Source organism: Neofelis nebulosa, chromosome 2, assembly GCF_028018385.1.
Source record: "Neofelis nebulosa isolate mNeoNeb1 chromosome 2, mNeoNeb1.pri, whole genome shotgun sequence".
Classification (NCBI taxonomy): domain Eukaryota; kingdom Metazoa; phylum Chordata; class Mammalia; order Carnivora; family Felidae; genus Neofelis; species Neofelis nebulosa.
This window is the reverse complement of record NC_080783.1, coordinates 183,401,104-183,419,177: the sequence shown is the minus strand read 5'-3', so window position 1 is coordinate 183,419,177 and position 18,074 is coordinate 183,401,104. Positions and strand designations below refer to the sequence as shown.

The 18,074-nt window shown below is 40.9% G+C and overlaps 1 protein-coding gene and 1 pseudogene across 8 annotated transcripts in view; both read right to left on the bottom strand.

The window, feature by feature from the left end:
- LOC131504751 (BEN domain-containing protein 5) overlaps window positions 1-18,074 on the bottom strand; it is a 1,495,810-nt gene that overhangs the window by 501,710 nt on the left and 976,026 nt on the right. The gene's annotated exons all lie outside the window — the stretch shown is intronic.
- On the bottom strand, window positions 11,246-12,551 carry LOC131504752 (mitochondrial carrier homolog 2-like; annotated as a pseudogene).

Here is an 18,074-nt window from a genome sequence, read left to right as displayed (position 1 = left end):
AAGAGTGGTATGACACAGTGGGAACATCACTTGGCCTTGGACAAGCCTGAGTTATATCAGTGGTCAGCAGCTATGTAGTATTAGAAATTAGTACTTCTCGGAACCTCAGTTTCCTATTTTTAACACAGGATAACATTACCTCATGGAGCATTGGGAGTTTAAGTGGAATAATGCAGGAAAATCCCTTAGAACCCCTGGCTTACATCAGTCTTTCATGGGATGTGAAGTCCCAACCCATCTTTAACCTACCTTTATCTGCCTCCAGAAAAACCTTAATGGATCTCTCCTGCATCCAGTCATCCACTCTGGCCATCTACCATACAACTAAACTTTAGACTCCTGGAGGGCAGAGACCATATCTATTTTGCTCACAACTACTACCTCTGAGTATAGTGACTGGCATAATAGGTGCTTAATATCATATGGAGTGAATACATTTAAAGAACAAATGGACGGACCAGATAGATACACAGCAACTTCTAGAGAAGAAGTGGGACAGCAAACAGAAATTGTCCTGGGGAAACCGCAAATAATGTTTTTAGTCACCACAGGCCACAGATGTTTAAGGGTCTCCCAAAAGTAAGGATTTAGGAACTGAGGATTCTGAGAAGACAATGTAGAGGAAGCTTTACTCATTCTTTCACTCTCCTCCACCAATATCATGTACCTTGTTTTTTCCCACATGGCAAGCTGAGGAGCAAACCAGGTAAGTAGAAAACCTAGGATGAAGTTACCAGGTAGGACAGTAGGAAGAAGCAAATCTATTAGCTCCTGCCTGACTCAGCTGCAACTCTGATTCTGCAGGCAATGACTGCACTCTCCACCTGGAAGATTAGCTGTGCTCAGTTTCTGGACCAGCCCTGACAAGGCAGGGGTACAGAAACAGCTTTAACTTTTCCTCCATGTGGGATCTTGCTGCTATAGGCTAGAACACACACCTGAGGTGTGCCCCAGATCCCTACACACCAATGGAGTCAGAGCTGGCCACATGCCTTTCTTGGAATGCAAGGTCAGTTTCCACCTAAACCTGGCAAGCCCCACCTCAGACTCTTATCCTGTCTTCTCCAGGAGACTGGAGCATGCTTCTAGGATCAAGATAGTGGTGATGGACTGAGGAGAGGAGAAGCAATGGGTCATCATCCACTTAACTTCAGATACCAGCTACTTGCTTAGAAATTCTTTCTGACATGATTGAACCCCTTTAGAAATACCCACGAGTTTGCCAAACACCTGGCTACTGAGTTTCCTGGCTGAACTTAATACATTCCTCAGGATCCCCTTCTTCCCCATTGCGGTGGCTCTACAATTCACCAGCTCAAAGAAGCCAGAAACCTAGGTGTAGTGCTTGCTTCCTCTCTCTCCCTCACCTATAATGTTCAATTTAGTCACAGGTTCTGTGATTTTAACTCCTAGATAGTTCTGGGATATATCAGCTTCTCTTCATCTTTTTTACTTTTGTCTTACTTGTTATAAAACTCCCTAATAATGCTCTCTGCCTTCTAATCCATACTCCACACAGCAGCCCAAGTGCACTTAACATTACATAAGTCTGACCTGTCACTTTCTTGCTTAAAATCCTACATTGACAATCCCACCACAACCATAAAGAAAACAAAACAAAGCCCTAGACTCTTCCTTCCATTCTAGTCTCTCCATGTGTCTCCTAGGCCTCTTCACTGTGTTCCTTCAAAACTTCCAATGACTGCTTCACTGGCTCCATGGCAGGAGAATAAAAAAATATGAGCTGTCCCAGGTTGGAACAGGCTGCTATTGGAGGTAGTGAACTCCCCATGCCTTAAGGGGTGCCTATAGATTCTGGATAGCCACTCCCTGGATATTGTAGAAAAGCTCTGCTCTTGGATGAAAGAATAGTTTATATGCCACACGAGGGCAAATTCTGTCCTGAAGTGACTTCTAGGTGTTTCAGAATAGCACATACCTTGGAGACAATAACATGTCCTCCTTCTTACCCCCACTACCCTGCTACATTTGTGTGAGGAAGTCCCACTGCAAGAAAAGCTACTTGTCCTGTGAGACCAGCCTGACCCACAGTCAGCACAAGTGGGAAGCTGTGCTGACATTTTTCTCTCTGGTCAATGTAATCAGTGTAGACATTCCAAGTGAATAATTTAGGCCTCCTAAAAATGAACCAACTAGAGCCAGCATTGTCAAATGTGGTTGTCTACCTTGATCAAAGTAACCAGGTACACACCAAATCTCACTCCCTTCTCCTGTAGACATAGCTTTTTAGGCATTCCTTACTAAGTGTTGAGAAAGAGACAAGGTCTTAAAGATAATAAAAACAAACACTTTGCATTTGTGTACTTCTTTAGAAATGCAATATGCCGTTAAATTACAGTTACCAATTGAGAAACGAATCCGTGCCAGGCAATATGGAAACTGCTTTATAAACCTCATCTTTAAACAACAGGCTTTTGAGACAAATTGCTTAGGTTTAGATGCCAAGTCCCTACTTTACCACTTACTAGTTGTGTGATTTTAAGCAAGTTAATTAATCTCTCTGTACTTCAGTTTCCTAATCTGTAAAATGGACAGAGTAACAGGTCTCAAAGGGTATTGTGAGGGTTATACAAGATATTTACATACCAAGACCTTAGGTTGCACTGCACTGCACATTAAAGTGCTCAATAAATGTTAGCTTTGGTTTACACTACTCCTGACAAATACCTTGACAACTAAGGGTTATTATTCCCAATGTTCAGATGAAGAAATGGGCAGAGTAATGTGAAATAATTTGCTTAATTTGATAATGAATTAGTGGTGAAGCTGAAATACACACACTGATCTGACTCCAAAACCTCTACATTTTCTTTTCCATTTGAGAGAATAGCAATAGCATACTTATTGTTACTACTGTGACTATTGTTATCACCATCACCATCATTAATACCATTGATAATAATGTCCTCACATAGGCATAGCACTTCTGGACTTCAAAGCAAATATAGATACATTTACACAAAATTACCCACCATCAAGCCTATAAGTGACTTCATGGAACCTTAGCTACACTCTCCAACCCAGGACATCTCTGTGGCACCCTTGACATGTGATCATCTGTGCAGGCTGGACCTCAAGAGTTCTGAGGGGAAATATCCAGAAAGGATTGTTCCTGGGTAGAGCAAGGCTAGACAGGGCAGAGTCCCAATTATATGGGAGGCCCCAGTATTGAGGAAGATCTCAGAGATGGAAACACATCTGTCATTCTTCTTGAACACATTTAAGCTCACAGACTGCAGAGGAAGTTTCCTGGAGGAGGAGGCCTTCCTAGACCTGAGGAAGGATGGCCCTGAAGGAAGGGCAGCCAGATGAGCTTCACCCACTCAGAGATAAGTGCGGAGGAAGAAGAGCCTAAAGCAAAAACTAACACCAAAGAAAAACCACCAAAGAAATCTGGAGAGCTGTTTCATCTTTGCTTGTACCTTCATCTGCTACCTTCTTCCCCAACTCTGTGCCTACAGGTGTAATAGAAAACCTTGAAATAGAAAAGGACATATGGCTTTTTTTTTTGTGGGGCAAAGATGTGGAGAAGCTTGAAGGACTGAATCAGCATCCCCAAGTAGGCTAAAGGCAGGAAGCACAGGAGAACAGGGTAGGAACATAATCATGGAGGAGATGGAGGCTGGCTGGGCCATGAGGCAAGCCATGAAAGAGGCAAAATAGAGTCCTAAGGGGGAACTTTGTCCTGAGAAATAACCTCAGAGACTTGAGAATAAAGCCCTCTTCACTGCCATGTGAGCACTTCCATGATCCTATTAGGTCCTCACAGTAAGAGTGTTCAGCAGAAGGATCTATGCAGAATAAGAGCATACATTTTGAAGTCAGACAGACCTGGGTACAAATCCTGGTGCTACCACTTACTAGCTATGTGAGCTCAGGCGAGTAAGTTAACCTGAGCCCTGGTTTTTTCATAGGTTAAGGTAATAATAACAGCAACCTATTGTTAGTCCTGAAGATGAAATGATTACATGAGATAAAAACAGAGCATGACACATGGTGTATGGGGAGAAAATGGTAAATAACATGACTGAAAGGGTTCCTCTTTGATGAAACACAAAGAACATGAAATTCCCAATCAGGAAACCTATGTCATACTCCTAGAGACTACGGATTTCTTCACTTCCTAGACCTCAGCTTCCTTAGCTGGACAAGGCAGGTGTTAGAAGACAAATCTTTCAAGGTCTTTTTAGGTCTAAACTTTCATGACTTTAGCTGCTTATAGTACAGGCATCATGAACAGGAGAAAGAGATGGAAACTCCCAGCTATCTGTCTCTCCCCTGCCCCCCGCCCCCCAACTCCTATAAAATGGCAGCTTGGACAAACAATATCAAGACTGGGTAATATTCTGCTGACCTAGTTAGACAAAGTTAGGAAACTTTTAAATATGTATGAATATTATTGAATGGAAAAGAGGAGGCTGATTCAAGTAGCTGCAGTGCATATTAATATCTTATTATTAGCCACATTAATGTAGGTAATATCCTGGAAGCTGCCTTTCCTATGAAATACAATTTGGAGAAAGAATACCTCTATTCTCTTCTCAGGAAATAATTGTCCTTTAATGCCAAACTATGGTAAATAAGCCAGAGAAATCAAATGATACTGGAGGATGAAGTTAAATAATTTAGGAAAAAGGAGTACAACATTTAGTAAATTAATCCAGTAGAGAAAAAACATGATGGGATTTTTATGCTCCCTTTTTGGAAAGATATCTCTTTAGGAAGGCAAACAAGGAATCTGAACACTTTCCAGTTTTTCCTTTTAAGAGATATATGAGCTAATATACGTATTCAACAAAAATTTCTTAAGAATTTACTATGAAATCAGCAACTGTACAGCCACAAGAAGAATACAATCCATGTCATAGCAGGCATCAGTACTTTACTTTTTATGGAATTTGTGTGAACTTGAATGTTTACCTGGGAGTGGAAATGCTGGGCCTTAGGGTAATTCTATGCTTAACATTTTGAGGAACTGCCAAATGTTTTCCAGAGCAGCTACGCCATTTTATATACCCACCAGCAATGTATAAGGGTTTCAGTTTCTCGATATCCTCCCCAACACTTGCTATTTTTTTCTTTTTTTTAAGTTTATTTATTTTGAGAGAGAGCGAGCACTTGTGTGCAAGTAGGGAAGGGGCAGAGAGAGAGAGGGAGAGAGAATTCCAAGCAGCACGGAGCCCCAATGCAGGGTTTGATCTCACTGTGAGATCATGACCTGAGCTAAAAGCAAGAGTTGGACACTTAACCAACTGACCCACCCTGGCGTCTCTCTTCAACACTTGTTATTGTCCTTCTTTTATTATCCAGAGGTTGGGATGTGATACCTGGCTGTGGTTTTCATTTGCATTTCCCTGATGGTTAATGATCATCATCAAAAAATGAGTATCATTTTTTTTTTATATTGAGTATCCTTTTATGTGCATATTGGCTACTTGTGTATCTTCTTTGGAGAAATGTTTATTTAGATCCAGTGCCCATTCCTAAATTGTGGGATTTTTTTTTTTGTCATTTTACTGAGTTGTAGGTACTCTTTCTATGTTCTTGATACAAGTTTATTTTCAGATACATGATTTGAAAATATTTTCTACCATTCTGTAGCTTGTCTTTCCGTTTTCTTGATGGTATCATTTGCAGTATAAAAGTTTTTAATTTTGACAAAGTCCAATTTGTCTTTTGCTGCTGGTGCTTTTGGTGTCATATCAAAGGAACCATTGCCTAACCCAAAATCACAAAGAAACGCTCCTATGTTTTCTCCTCCTCTTCCTCCACCGCCCCCTCCTCCTCCTCCTTCTCCTCTCCTCCTCCTCCTTCTCCTCCTCCTCCTCCTCCTTCTTCTTCTTTTACAGAGAGAGAGACTGAGAGAGAGTGTGCATGGGGGATAGGGACATAGGGAGAGGGAGAGAGAGAATCTTAAGCAGGCTCCATGCCCAGCATGGAGCCCAATGCGGGGCTCAATCTCACAACTGTGAGATTGTTAACTGAGCTGAAATCAAGAGTTGGATGCTTAACTGACTGAACCACCCAGGTGCCCCACTCCTATGTTTTCTTCTAAGAAATTTAGTGTTAGCTTTTAAAGATAAATCCACATTTAAAGAAATTTTTTTTCCCAATGAAAAACAGAATAAGGAAGCAAGAAAAGGAGCAACCAGAGGTCAGCAGTATTAGAGGAAAAGAAATGGCGGCAGCAGCCTCTCTGGGAGAATGGTGAAACACAGGGAGCACCTGACCTACTTTGTCCCTCCCTCCCTCATGTCTGGTAACAATTCCACAGAGACTAGCAGAGCCCTGAGAGTTTGCTGCAACCTTAGCAATGTTGCTGGCTAAAAGATTCTCTGGGAAGTTCAACAGCTTACTCTGGAAAGCAGCATAGGTTCTAGCCAGGGGCCACCAGTCAAATCCCCCCTGTATTTTCCAGTTCCAACTGCCATGGTGTGGGGCGACTTATAAATAACCCTCTCCTTTCCAGGCCCTGTGCTTTGTCCCTCCCGTGGCTTGTGAACATGTCCCATCATATTATTCCCAAGCCATTGCTGGTTAGCACAGTCACTAAAAATGACACCAAGTGAACTTGAAGGTAAGATTGCACAGTCTAAGTCAGTTCTGCGGCTAAAATAATATTGTAAATTGCTTTAAAATTCTACTTTTGGGGCGCCTGGGTGGCTCAGTCGGTTGAGCGTCCGACTTCGGCTCAGGTCATGATCTCGCGGTCCGTGAGTTCGAGCCCCGCGTCGGGCTCTGTGCTGACAGCTCAGAGCCTGGAGGCTGCTTCCAATTCTGTGTCTCTCTCTCTGACCCTCCCCCGTTCATGCTCTGTCTCTCTCCGTCTCAAAAATAAATAAACGTTAAAAAAATTTAAAAAAAAAAAAATAAAATAAAATTCTACTTTTGAGAGCTTGTTTAAGCCAAATATATACAAGGTCAAAAGTTCTAGCCAGTGATATGATTTTTTGTTTTGTTTTGTTTTGTTTTTTAACACTGAAACAGTCTCCTTGAATGCTAATAATAGGATTCTAGGAAAACATCCAGTTCATTTATCAAGTCTTCCTGTAGCAGGACATTTTGTTAGAAAATGGATAATAATGATTTGCAAGTGATTCTATTTTCTTTTCCCAAGAACCTTGAAAAAGTCAGCCCCCATGCCTGCCTTTCTCCCTTTCCAACCACTATCTTTGTGATACTTCTCCTTTTTAGGAATGGCCATGAGATAATGTTAGAACTAGTTGATAGATGAGTTTTATTCCTCCTTCCACCTCTTTTTCCTTTTTGTATATGTGAAGTAATATTTGAGGACTATTAAGTCCTATCTTGGGGGGTCTCAATGGGTGAAAGGAGCTCAAATATTACTCACCTATACAGTTCTTTCTGATTCACCAACATGGCTTAGGAGCCTTTTCCATGTTCCTGTAGTTCCTTTCCTACACCCCACCAATAACCTATACCTTGGTTTCTTCTAAACAGATATTACCACTTATGAGTAGTATACTATTGAAAAAGTTACTTAACCTCTATATTCCTCAGTTTCCTCATCTGCAAAATTGGGATAATAGTAGTATCTGCTTCCTAAGATTGTTAAAGGTGATTAAATGATAATGAAGTAGATAGAATAGTACGTGGCATGGAGTAAGTACTCTAAATGTTAGTTGTTCTCATTTTTTTTAAATTAAGTTTATTTATTTTGAGAGAGAGAGGGAGAAAGAGAGAGATAGCAGGGGAGGGGCAGAGAGAGAAGGAGAGAGAGAGAATCCCAAGCAGGCTCTGCACGGTCAGCACAGAGCCTGACATGGGGCTTGAACTCACAAACTGAGAGATCATGACCTGAGCTGAAATCAAGAGTCAGATGCTTAACCAGCTGAGCCACCCAGGAACCCCTATTCTCATTTTTTTTAAGTGACAAATTGTATACTTTAGGGAGCTTAGGGTCTATTAAGGGAAATCAGTACTGCAAATGCATTCTATCCAAATATTTACAAACAATTCAGAAGGTATTTTCACATCTGTTATCTAATATCTACTAGAAGCATCTTGTCATTACAATAACCTAAAGCTAAATCACAGTGCCTAGTTTTTAGATGAGGCTTAAAGAGGTTATTTGAAATGTCAAAAATATAAGTGGCAGAGCCAAAATAAAAATCCTAATATGGCTCTAGGCCTGATGATCTTCATACTTAAATTACAACCAAATAGGAGGTTTCTCTGGATATATATATTGAAGAGGGGGCACTCATCTGTGAGAAAAGAGAGATTAAGTAATTGACCTAAGGTTACACAGTTAATGAGTGGCAGGGTCAGGGTTCTAAACTACGTAGCTCACCCTATTGACTTAGGCACCTAATTTTATTCTCACTGCCTTGTAAGTACTTAGTTAATATTTGCAGAAAGACTAGACAAAAAAGCAACCTTTGCAGACAGATCTGGGAATGAGAGGCAGTGAACTTCAGTGGACAATCTAGGTGTCAGAAACTGGGCTTCCAGCTAGTGCTGTTCAACTAACTCACTGGGTGACTCAGGAAAGTAATCTCCCCTCTCTGGGCCCCAGTGTTTCCAGCTGCAGAAAGAGAGAGAGGAGAAAAAAGAAAGAAAAAGTTTGCAAACACTGTTAACAGCTGAATCCTTTTTTCAAACTAAGTCTATGAGGAAGGCCAGTGAAGAGGGCCCAGCATGCATGGTGTATGTGGCAGGGAGGATAAGAGAGGCCTGAGCCCTGATTTCATAGAAGTCCCTCTTTCTCCTTGCTCCTCAGTAGCATCTCAAGTACTGCTGAGAGCCTAGATCCCTAATTAGGGATACAGGTAACATGGGTTTAAACCCCAGAACTAGAAGAACCTAAGGTTCTTCTTGGCTTTGAAATTCTATGAGTCACATAAAATAAATGATCTTATATCCTAATGTTATATACCTTCTGATTTAACAAAGTGAAAATGTGGCTTCAGAGGAAGTGACAAAGTATGACCACACCAAAAGATACCAAGAAAGAATTTTCGCTGTAATAGCATGCTTCTCTACCTGCCTCCAGTCCTATACATACCCTAAATACAAAAATATTCCCTAAACATATGAACAGAGGAAACTAGATGAAGAATGAGTAATCAAAAGAGTGACAAGTGTTTTAAAGAGGAAACAGTATATTATAGACTCATGTAGCAGAGGATCTCAAACTAGTCTGGGGAACAGTATATTAGGGAAGCATTCCAGGAAGGAGTGGTGTTCAAATTGGATCCTGAAAGCAGAATAGGAAGTAGCAAGGCAAAGGGCCATTGAGAAAGAACATTCCAGGTAGATGGGCCAGTGTGTATACAAGTTAGTGGAAAAAATCCATGGCTGACAGAAAGAACTATAGGGAGGCCAATGTGGAGCAAAAGACAGAGAGCAAAATGACAGGGAAATGAGACAGGCTGAAAAAGCAGGCAGAGGCTAGATTATGCAGGATCTTACAGATTAAGTTAAGAATTTGTTATTTTATCTTAAACTGCTGAGAGGCCGGGGTGTTCAGTGGGTCATTTTCATGGATACTGAAATTATTCAATATGGTGGTAGCAGGGTAGTGGAAAAGACAAGTATGGACCAAAGCTCTCCATGACTGAGGGCACTGTCCAAGAAGTCAGCAGATGACAGCAATAAAGAATGGCAGTGGGTTCTAGGCTTAAAACATGTCTTTTTATAAAAGAGAAGGGAAAGAATGGCCTAGAAATAGCAATCTATTAGCACAAAGGATGCCATCCGCCAAGCTAGCTAAGTAGTGTTCAGTGAAGAGTCTACTGTCTTTTGGTCAGGTAGGGACCACAGGACCAGTGAGGGGAGCATAAAGTTAGGAGGAAGGCTGGGACTTTCTGGAAGCCACTGTAACACTGACATAGCTAGGTGAGCAGAGTAGAGAGAGAGCCTGGAAGCCTGTTTACCTCACATCTTGTACCCCTTGGCTTAAGAAGTTGTTGTAATTCCCTGAGAGATGCTGATAGTTTGAACTGGCAGCAGAGATAAGAAAGAGATAGATTCTAAAAATACTGAGTTATAGCTTTGATCATACTTGGTGACAGATAGTATGCAAGGAGTAGAATAAAAAGGAGTTAAACAGGACAGTTTTTGGCATGGGCAACTGAAGTGATGGTGATACAATCATTGAACTAGGAAACCTGTATTTGGGGCAGGTGTAGAGTAGTCTGGGTCAATCTTTGCAGCATGAATAAATCAGATATGTGTCTCCTTGTTCTAGCAGTGGAGAAGCAAGGGTCATAATTCCCAGCACCTCCTCTCCAGGCCCTCATTCACCCAGGGCTGAGGCTTGGAATGGATGAGCCACCTGCAGCAGTCAGGTCAGTTGGAAAGTCCCTCACCAGATGCTGGGAGGATATATCTGCCTCCAATTAATTGGAGACTCTTTTTGAAGGGAATAGCAAAAACTATGCCAAGAGAGTGGTGCTTGTGAAGTGGCCTGCTGGAAGGGAGCCAAAACTACTAAGCTTGTTTAATTTAGAGTGTCTGATCAGGACAAGGTTTGGTGCAGATGGGGGTCCATAGAACTCTCCTGAGAGGTGGGTAAGGGAATGATAATTGAGATTACTAACTTCCAACAATTACTCAATTTAAAACCCAGCCAAAAAGATGTAATTATTTTTCATACATTTGTTTGGTCATGTTGCCAGCTGCAACTCCATGATGTTTTACTTCAAAGGGGAAGAAAGAACAAAGGGGAAGGAACAGAATGGAAGGGAGCTACATTATTTTGTAGTCACCATGCTGATAAGAACAGTGCTGCCTCTCTCTAGCTTCTTTTACGCGGTCCTGTCTTCTGTCCTCGGGCTTTTCTGTCCACAGGGTGATTAGTTCCCTCTAGCAGGTTTCTGAGATTCTAGCTTTTCCTCACAAGTCCACATAAGGACTATTGTAGAAGCTGCCAGGCTCCATATTTTAAATTCTTCTAATCTCCTCATATTTGCCTGCTCTGCTCCTAAACTGAATTGAATTTAATTGAGTTGACTTGGAGGCAGGTAAATTCTTGTTCGTTTAGATGACTTATGCTACTGGAGTTAGCAGCATAGTCAAACTCAGGATCTCTGTCCTCGGTCTCAGGGCTCGTCCTGCTAAACACTTGTATACTTGACTTAAATTAATACTTAAAAAGTATATACGTTAAAAATTTAAGTATATACGTTAAAAATTAGTGAAGACACTAATATTACAGATAAGAGAATCCAAGAATCAAAATAATCACAGCAAGCTAGAATAAAGGGCTAAAACCAATGGTAGGACAAGTATAAAGGGTCACTATACTTGTAAAATCTACTATAGGCTAATGTATCCTGGATTGGATCCTGTGGCAGAAAAAGAACATTGGTGGAAAAACTGATGAGATCTGAATATAGTTCTATAGTTTAGTTCATAGTAAAGTATCAGTGTTAATTTATTTGTTTTGACAAATGCTTCATGGTTGCATATGATTTTAACAGAGGAAACTGGATGAAGGGTATGTGGGATTTCTCGATATTATCTAACTTTTTCCCCCATTTCCTTAAGAATAAATGATTATTTAAAAAGTGTGCCATACTGTATAGAAATCAACATTCTCTCCCATAATTCTGTGCATCTTGGACTACAGTCAAGATGTCACTGTTCCCTCCCTACATCTTCAAATTAACTTTCTCAGGTCACAACAATAAGTCTTCCCAAAGGGGACCTTCTGGAAAAATAAGCTATTTCCTCAACTTATATTTCCCTCTTTTTATAGCATGCACCAGCCATCTATCCAATAAACATATGTTGGGGAGTGAAGAGGGGATCCACTTCAAGCCCACAATTGTTAACAGTCATAAGATTGGAGAAAAGCACAAGGGGATAGGTCAACATACTGGCAAAAAATCCTGTGGCAGCTTGGAAATAACTCTTCATTTCATTCATGGTGGAAACCCCACTGTCCAGTGCATAGGCATGGTCGAGGAAGGCCAGTGAGTTTCAGAGCCACAAAGAAATTATGTCACATAGGAGGTGAGAGATAAGACCCACAAAAAGTTCTAGAATGCCCTCTTCCTGATAGATGGTTACTGTGGAGTCACAAAGTGCACAGAACAATGACTTGTACAATAGATCTCTGAATGATACATGGAAGGGATATGTGATAAGGGTAGCAGCAGAATGAGCCATCATCTCTCGAGTTGTCTCCTTGATAACTTGGTCAAAGGAGGATGTAACTTCTTTCTGTACATTTTCAGGTCCTAACTCATCAAACTTTTCACACTTCTGGTCATGCTGTAAAACTTTACCATGGACCACAGTTCCAAGGACTCCTGAAAACAGTCTTGGAGTTAAGTCTATGAAAAACCCATGCTTCCTATCGATGCTCACAATGAACTAGGATAACAAAACAGGCCAGGAAGCTGACATACTTGCCGCCCCAAAATATTTCATCTTATCATCTTATTCTTGGAGGAAGAGGCTCGCATCCCACCTGGATGAGCACTTTCACGTACATGAGTGGCTGGGACATAATGGTGAGTCCAGGAACACAGGAGCACTTTACTTGCTGTGTCAGCCATGATGGACCTGTGGACAGTCAACTTTTTTTTTTTTTTTTTTATAAATCTAAAATTATTTAAAAATAAAAGATTTAGGGGCGCCTGGGTGGCGCAGTCGGTTAAGCGTCCGACTTCAGCCAGGTCACGATCTCGCGGTCCGTGAGTTCGAGCCCCGCGTCAGGCTCTGGGCTGATGGCTCAGAGCCTGGAGCCTGTTTCCGATTCTGTGTCTCCCTCTCTCTCTGCCCCTCCCCCGTTCATGCTCTGTCTCTCTCTGTCCCAAAAATAAATAAAAAATGTTGAAAAAAAAAATAAAATAAAAGATTTTTTAATTTTTTTCAATATATGAAGTTTATTGTCAAATTGGTTTCCATACAACACCCAGTGCTCATCCCAAAAGGTGCCCTCCTCAATACCCATCACCCACCCTCCCCTCCCTCCCACCCCCCATCAACCCTCAGTTTGTTCTCAGTTTTTAACAGTCTCTTATGCTTTGGCTCTCTCCCACTCTAACCTCTTTTTTTTTTTCCTTCCCCTCCCCCATGGGTTTCTGTTAAGTTTCTCAGGATCCACATAAGAGTGAAACCATATGGTATCTGTCTTTCTCTGTATGGCTTATTTCACTTAGCATCACACTCTCCAGTTCCATCCATGTTGCTACAAAGGGCCATATTTCATTCTTTCTCATTGCCACGTAGTACTCCATTGTGTATATAAACCACAATTTCTTTATCCATTCATCAGTTGATGGACATTTAGGCTCTTTGCATAATTTGGCTATTGTTGAGAGTGCTGCTATAAACATTGGGGTACAAGTGCCCCTATGCATCAGTACTCCTATATTCCTTGGGTAAATTCCTAGCAGTGCTATTGCTGGGTCATAGGGTAAAAGATTTATTTAAAACATATCAGAGGAATTAAAATAGGCTTATTCATGAACAACAACAAAAATCAACTACAGGGAGGCTTCACTGCTAAAAGAAGCTAACGTAAACTCTGGTTACATTTCTAGAGATTTAGCATCCACAGCAAAACAGGAAATAGCCCTATTCTGCTGTAGGAGGCTTATATTGCCTATAAAGTTTTATATTCAGTTCTGATATTTTATAAAGTTAATCAACAACCTAGATTATGTCCAGAGAACAACAAAGAAGGAACAAAGTTTAAAAACCATGGAATCTGCAGAAATGTAGAATAATGGGGGGAGAGGAGAAAGGAAGGGACTAGTCTGGAAAGGACTCATGATGGGGGTGTGGTCACTAGCTTGCTGTCTTTGCAGGCCTGTCCACGGGCTAAAGGAGCAAGTAATGTAAAGTAGACCCAGAGGGTGGAGCTAGAATCAAGGAGAGAGGCTACAAGGAGATGGCTCTTTTTGGGAATGATGGGACTTTTTTCTCTTTGAAATGGGGCTCAGGCTGCCTCAAGAGATGTGTGAGCAAAGGCTGAAAACTCATATTTCAGGAATATTAAGAGAAGATGTTGGTCTATACAATTTGGGTCCCTGCCCATAGGAGATTCCTAATACATTTGCTAAATTTGAATGTGACCTCTATAGTCTTTATTAACTCGAGAAATTGTGTGAGGTGTTAAGTCAGAGAAACCAGCTTTTCTAGGCATTTCTATGTCATTCTCATTTTTAAAAAAAAATTTAATGTTTGCTTATTTAATGCTTATTTATTTATTATAATTTATTGTCAAATTGGCTTACATATGATACCCATTGCTATTTTTGAGAGAGAGAGAGAGAGAGAGAGAGAGAGAGAGAGAGAATATGAGTGGGGGGGGGGGAAAGAGAGAGAGAGAGAGAGAGAGAGAGGCATAGAATCCAAAGCAGGCTCCAGGCTCTGAGCTGCCAGCACAGAGCCAACATGGGGCTTGAACCCATGGACCATGAAATAATGACCTGAGCCAAAGTCGGACGCTTAACTAACTGAGCCACCCAGGTGCCCCTTGGCATTCTTGGCAGTAATTTTCCTCCAGGTACTTTTGGCTAACAAATATCTCTGTCCATGGGGGAAAAAGCCACCGAAAGACAGGCAATAGTTAACCTGACTTCTAGATCAACTGTCACCAGCGAGTGCAGCCTGGAGATGGAAGACTTAAGTGTCACAATGATCATGATCCTTCCTGGATGGTTCCTCACTGCATCAGATAAAGTCCAAATTCTTTAGGTTGGCATTCAAGGCACTCTTGGCCCAGCCTCCACCTACCTCTCTTCCTTTCCCCATTACTATCTTTCTTTTCTTCTTAGGTTGATCCTGTGCTCTTGTCTTTTGGAACCACATGAAACTATCAAGACTCAGTATTGTCTCAATTTCCATACCATATTTTTTTAAGAGAGGGGGGCATACAGAGAGAGAGAGAGAATCTCAAGAAGGCTCCACACTAAGCACGGATCAATGTGGAGCTTGATCCCATGACCTGGGATCATGGTCTGAGCTGAAATCAAGAGTTGGAAGCTTGGGGTGCCTGGGTGTCTCAGTTGGTTGGGCGTCCAACTTTGGCTCAGGTCACGATCACACGGTTTGTGAGTTTGTGAATTCGAGCCCCGTGTTAGGCTTTGTGCTGACAGCTCAGAGGCTTGAGCCTGCTTTGGATTCTGTGTCTCCTTCTCTCTCTGCCCCTCCCCAACTTGTGCTCTGTCTCTCTATGTCTCTCAAAAAATAAATGTAAAAAATAAAATTAAAAAAAAAAGAGTTGGAAAGCTCAACCAAATGAGCCACCCAGGTGCCCCATGTGTATCCATATTTCGATTCTCAACTCAAGATGCCTTCTTCATTAGGACTTTGTTTCCTCCCTTGTGCCCCTTCTCTGCCCACTACATCTATTATATCAAGTCTTTTACCATTATTGTCATTATTAGTTTTTACATCTGTGTTGCCCACTACATTGAGTACTTCTGAGGGATAGGGTGTATTTTGTATTCATCTTTCTGTCTCCAGCACCCAATACAGAGCCTGGCAGGCAGAAGGTACTCATCAGATATTTGTTGTATTGAAGAATGGCTTTGCAAGAACTTAGTAAATGATTATATAGGTGAATAGAATATTTCCCTATCCAGAACTGGTTTAGAGTCCATTTTTTGGAGTCTAAAAAGGCTTGGCTTCATGTCCCAACTGCATGATATAGACAAATTACTTCATCTCATTGTGCCTTAGTTTTTAAAAATGCAAATGGAAGGAGATAATACTAATATATCTCAGAGCTTAAATTCTTCTAAGTGAATCCTTCACCCCAAAACTCATCCTCTTTCCTGATTTAATTTATCCAATATTGTCTGTCTCTTCCTGGAATGTGAGCCCCATGAAGGCATGGATTTCTGCCTGTTTTTCACTGCTGTATCCCTAGAGCCTAGACCATGCTGGTTACATGTTAGGTATTCAAAAACAGTACAAATCACATAATAGGAGCATTGTGAGGACTGAGTGACACAATGTATAAGAAGATCATGGCATTGGGCCGACCACATGCTATGCACTCAATAACTACCATTATTATAAAATAAAAGGCAGATTAAGAGGCAACATTATGACAGACTGATGTGTGACTCAGAACATACAATCAGGATATTATAAATGTTTGAACCATAATTTTTGTTGGAATTGGAAAGGATGCTTGAAAAATCTGGTCTGACTCTCTGAGACCCAAAGAGGAAGAGTGCTTTTCGCAAAGTCACAGAGCTAGCCAGTGACAGAACCTAGACAATTACTCTCCTATAAATGATTTTCTAGTTATTCCATATAATACAGGATCAGATTCCTTTCTTTGTTAGACACTTCCTTTTGGCAAGTTTTGTTAAGTACAGGAATGGCTCTCTCCATCTAATCCTTTCAACACGCGCACACACACACAGAGTTAGGTGTTCATCTAATTAGTCCAATTATGTATAAAAATAATACCATACTTTACTGTGTCTGATGGTACAAGGTTATATGATTTAAAAACTAATGTTTGGGGGCGCCTGGGTGGCGCAGTCGGTTGAGCGTCCGACTTCAGCCAGGTCACGATCTCGCGGTCCGTGAGTTCGAGCCCCGCGTCGGGCTCTGGGCTGATGGCCCAGAGCCTGGAGCCTGCTTCCGATTCTGTGTCTCCCTCTCTCTCTGCCCCTCCCCCGTTCATGCTCTGTCTCTCTCTCTGTCTCAAAAATAAATAAACGTTGAAAAAAAAAAATTAAAAAAATAAAATAAAATAAAAACTAATGTTTGTCAATTACAATCTACTTCTAGCTATGTTGGAAGGAGTGTATTGGTAAACTCTATCTCTGAAAAACAAACATAAAGCTGGACAAAACTGACGCAAACATTTCAGTGTTTTGGAAACTGACCAAAGGCATACAACAATCTCATGTTATGCTTAAAAAACTGCTAAACTTCAGTTAATAAGACAGGGAATCTGTGATGTGCTGTGGTTGCTCTACCTTCCTCCAAGCTTGGTGAAAGCAGGGTTCTGTTAGGACAGGCCATGCTGTGAGGATTGTCAAAGGGAATCAATTTGGAAGAGAGGGCAGTGCTCACACCTAGCAGCATTTTCTGTGGAAACACTCACCACAGAGGTCGGCAAGTAAGGAGGGCCTGCAGTTCCATAGCTGGGACAAACATATTCCTGGCTGAGACTGGGTGCAAGCCAGAAGGCTCAAGCCAGTCACACACTCCTGAAAAGCCCTGAAGCTGCACAAATGCTCATGGTCACCACGACACAGAAGGGAAAGGAGAAGCCAGAGAAGACATGAAAATTGCCCAGACTTTGACTGTACTCCCCATACCTACATATAGATCCACTGACAGAGGACAGAAGCCTTATGTGCTCAGGGTGGGTAAGCACAAACCTAGCCCAATAATAGCTGACTGCTAAACTACAAAGACACAGGGTTGACTCTTTGAGAATCCAGTCTTATAAATAGGAAAGAAAAAAGAAAAATTGAGCTGAGGCATAAGAGAAAGATACCAAGATAATTCACTGGTAAAGGTTAGTCTTTTCAAAAAGCAGTGCTAGAACAATTGGATATCCATATGCAAAAAAATGTGAGCTTAAACGCTTACCTCATGCCATACATATAAAAATAATTCAAAATGGATCACAGACTGAGATGTAAGCAAAACCATAAAAATTTTAGAATGAAACATAGGAGAAAATCTTTGTGGTCTTCAGTTGGGCAAAGAGTTCTTAGATAAGAATCCAAAGCATGATCCATAAGAGAAAAAAAATTGATAAATTAGGCCTCAAAATTAATTCTGTTCTTCAAAAGATATGGTTAAGAGAATGAAAAGATAAGGCATAGATAAGAAAGAAATATTTGCAAAGCATGTATCGGACAAAAGACTTGCATTCAGAATAGATAAAGAAATCTCAAAACTCATTATAAGAATACAAATAACCCAAAATTTTTAAATGGGCAAAATATTGAAACTGACACTTTATTAAAGAAAATACACAAATGGCAAATAAGCTCATGATAAGATAATCAACATAATTAGCTGTTAGGGCAATATAATTTAAAACCACAATGAGATATGCTACATACCAACTAAAATGACTATAATTAAAA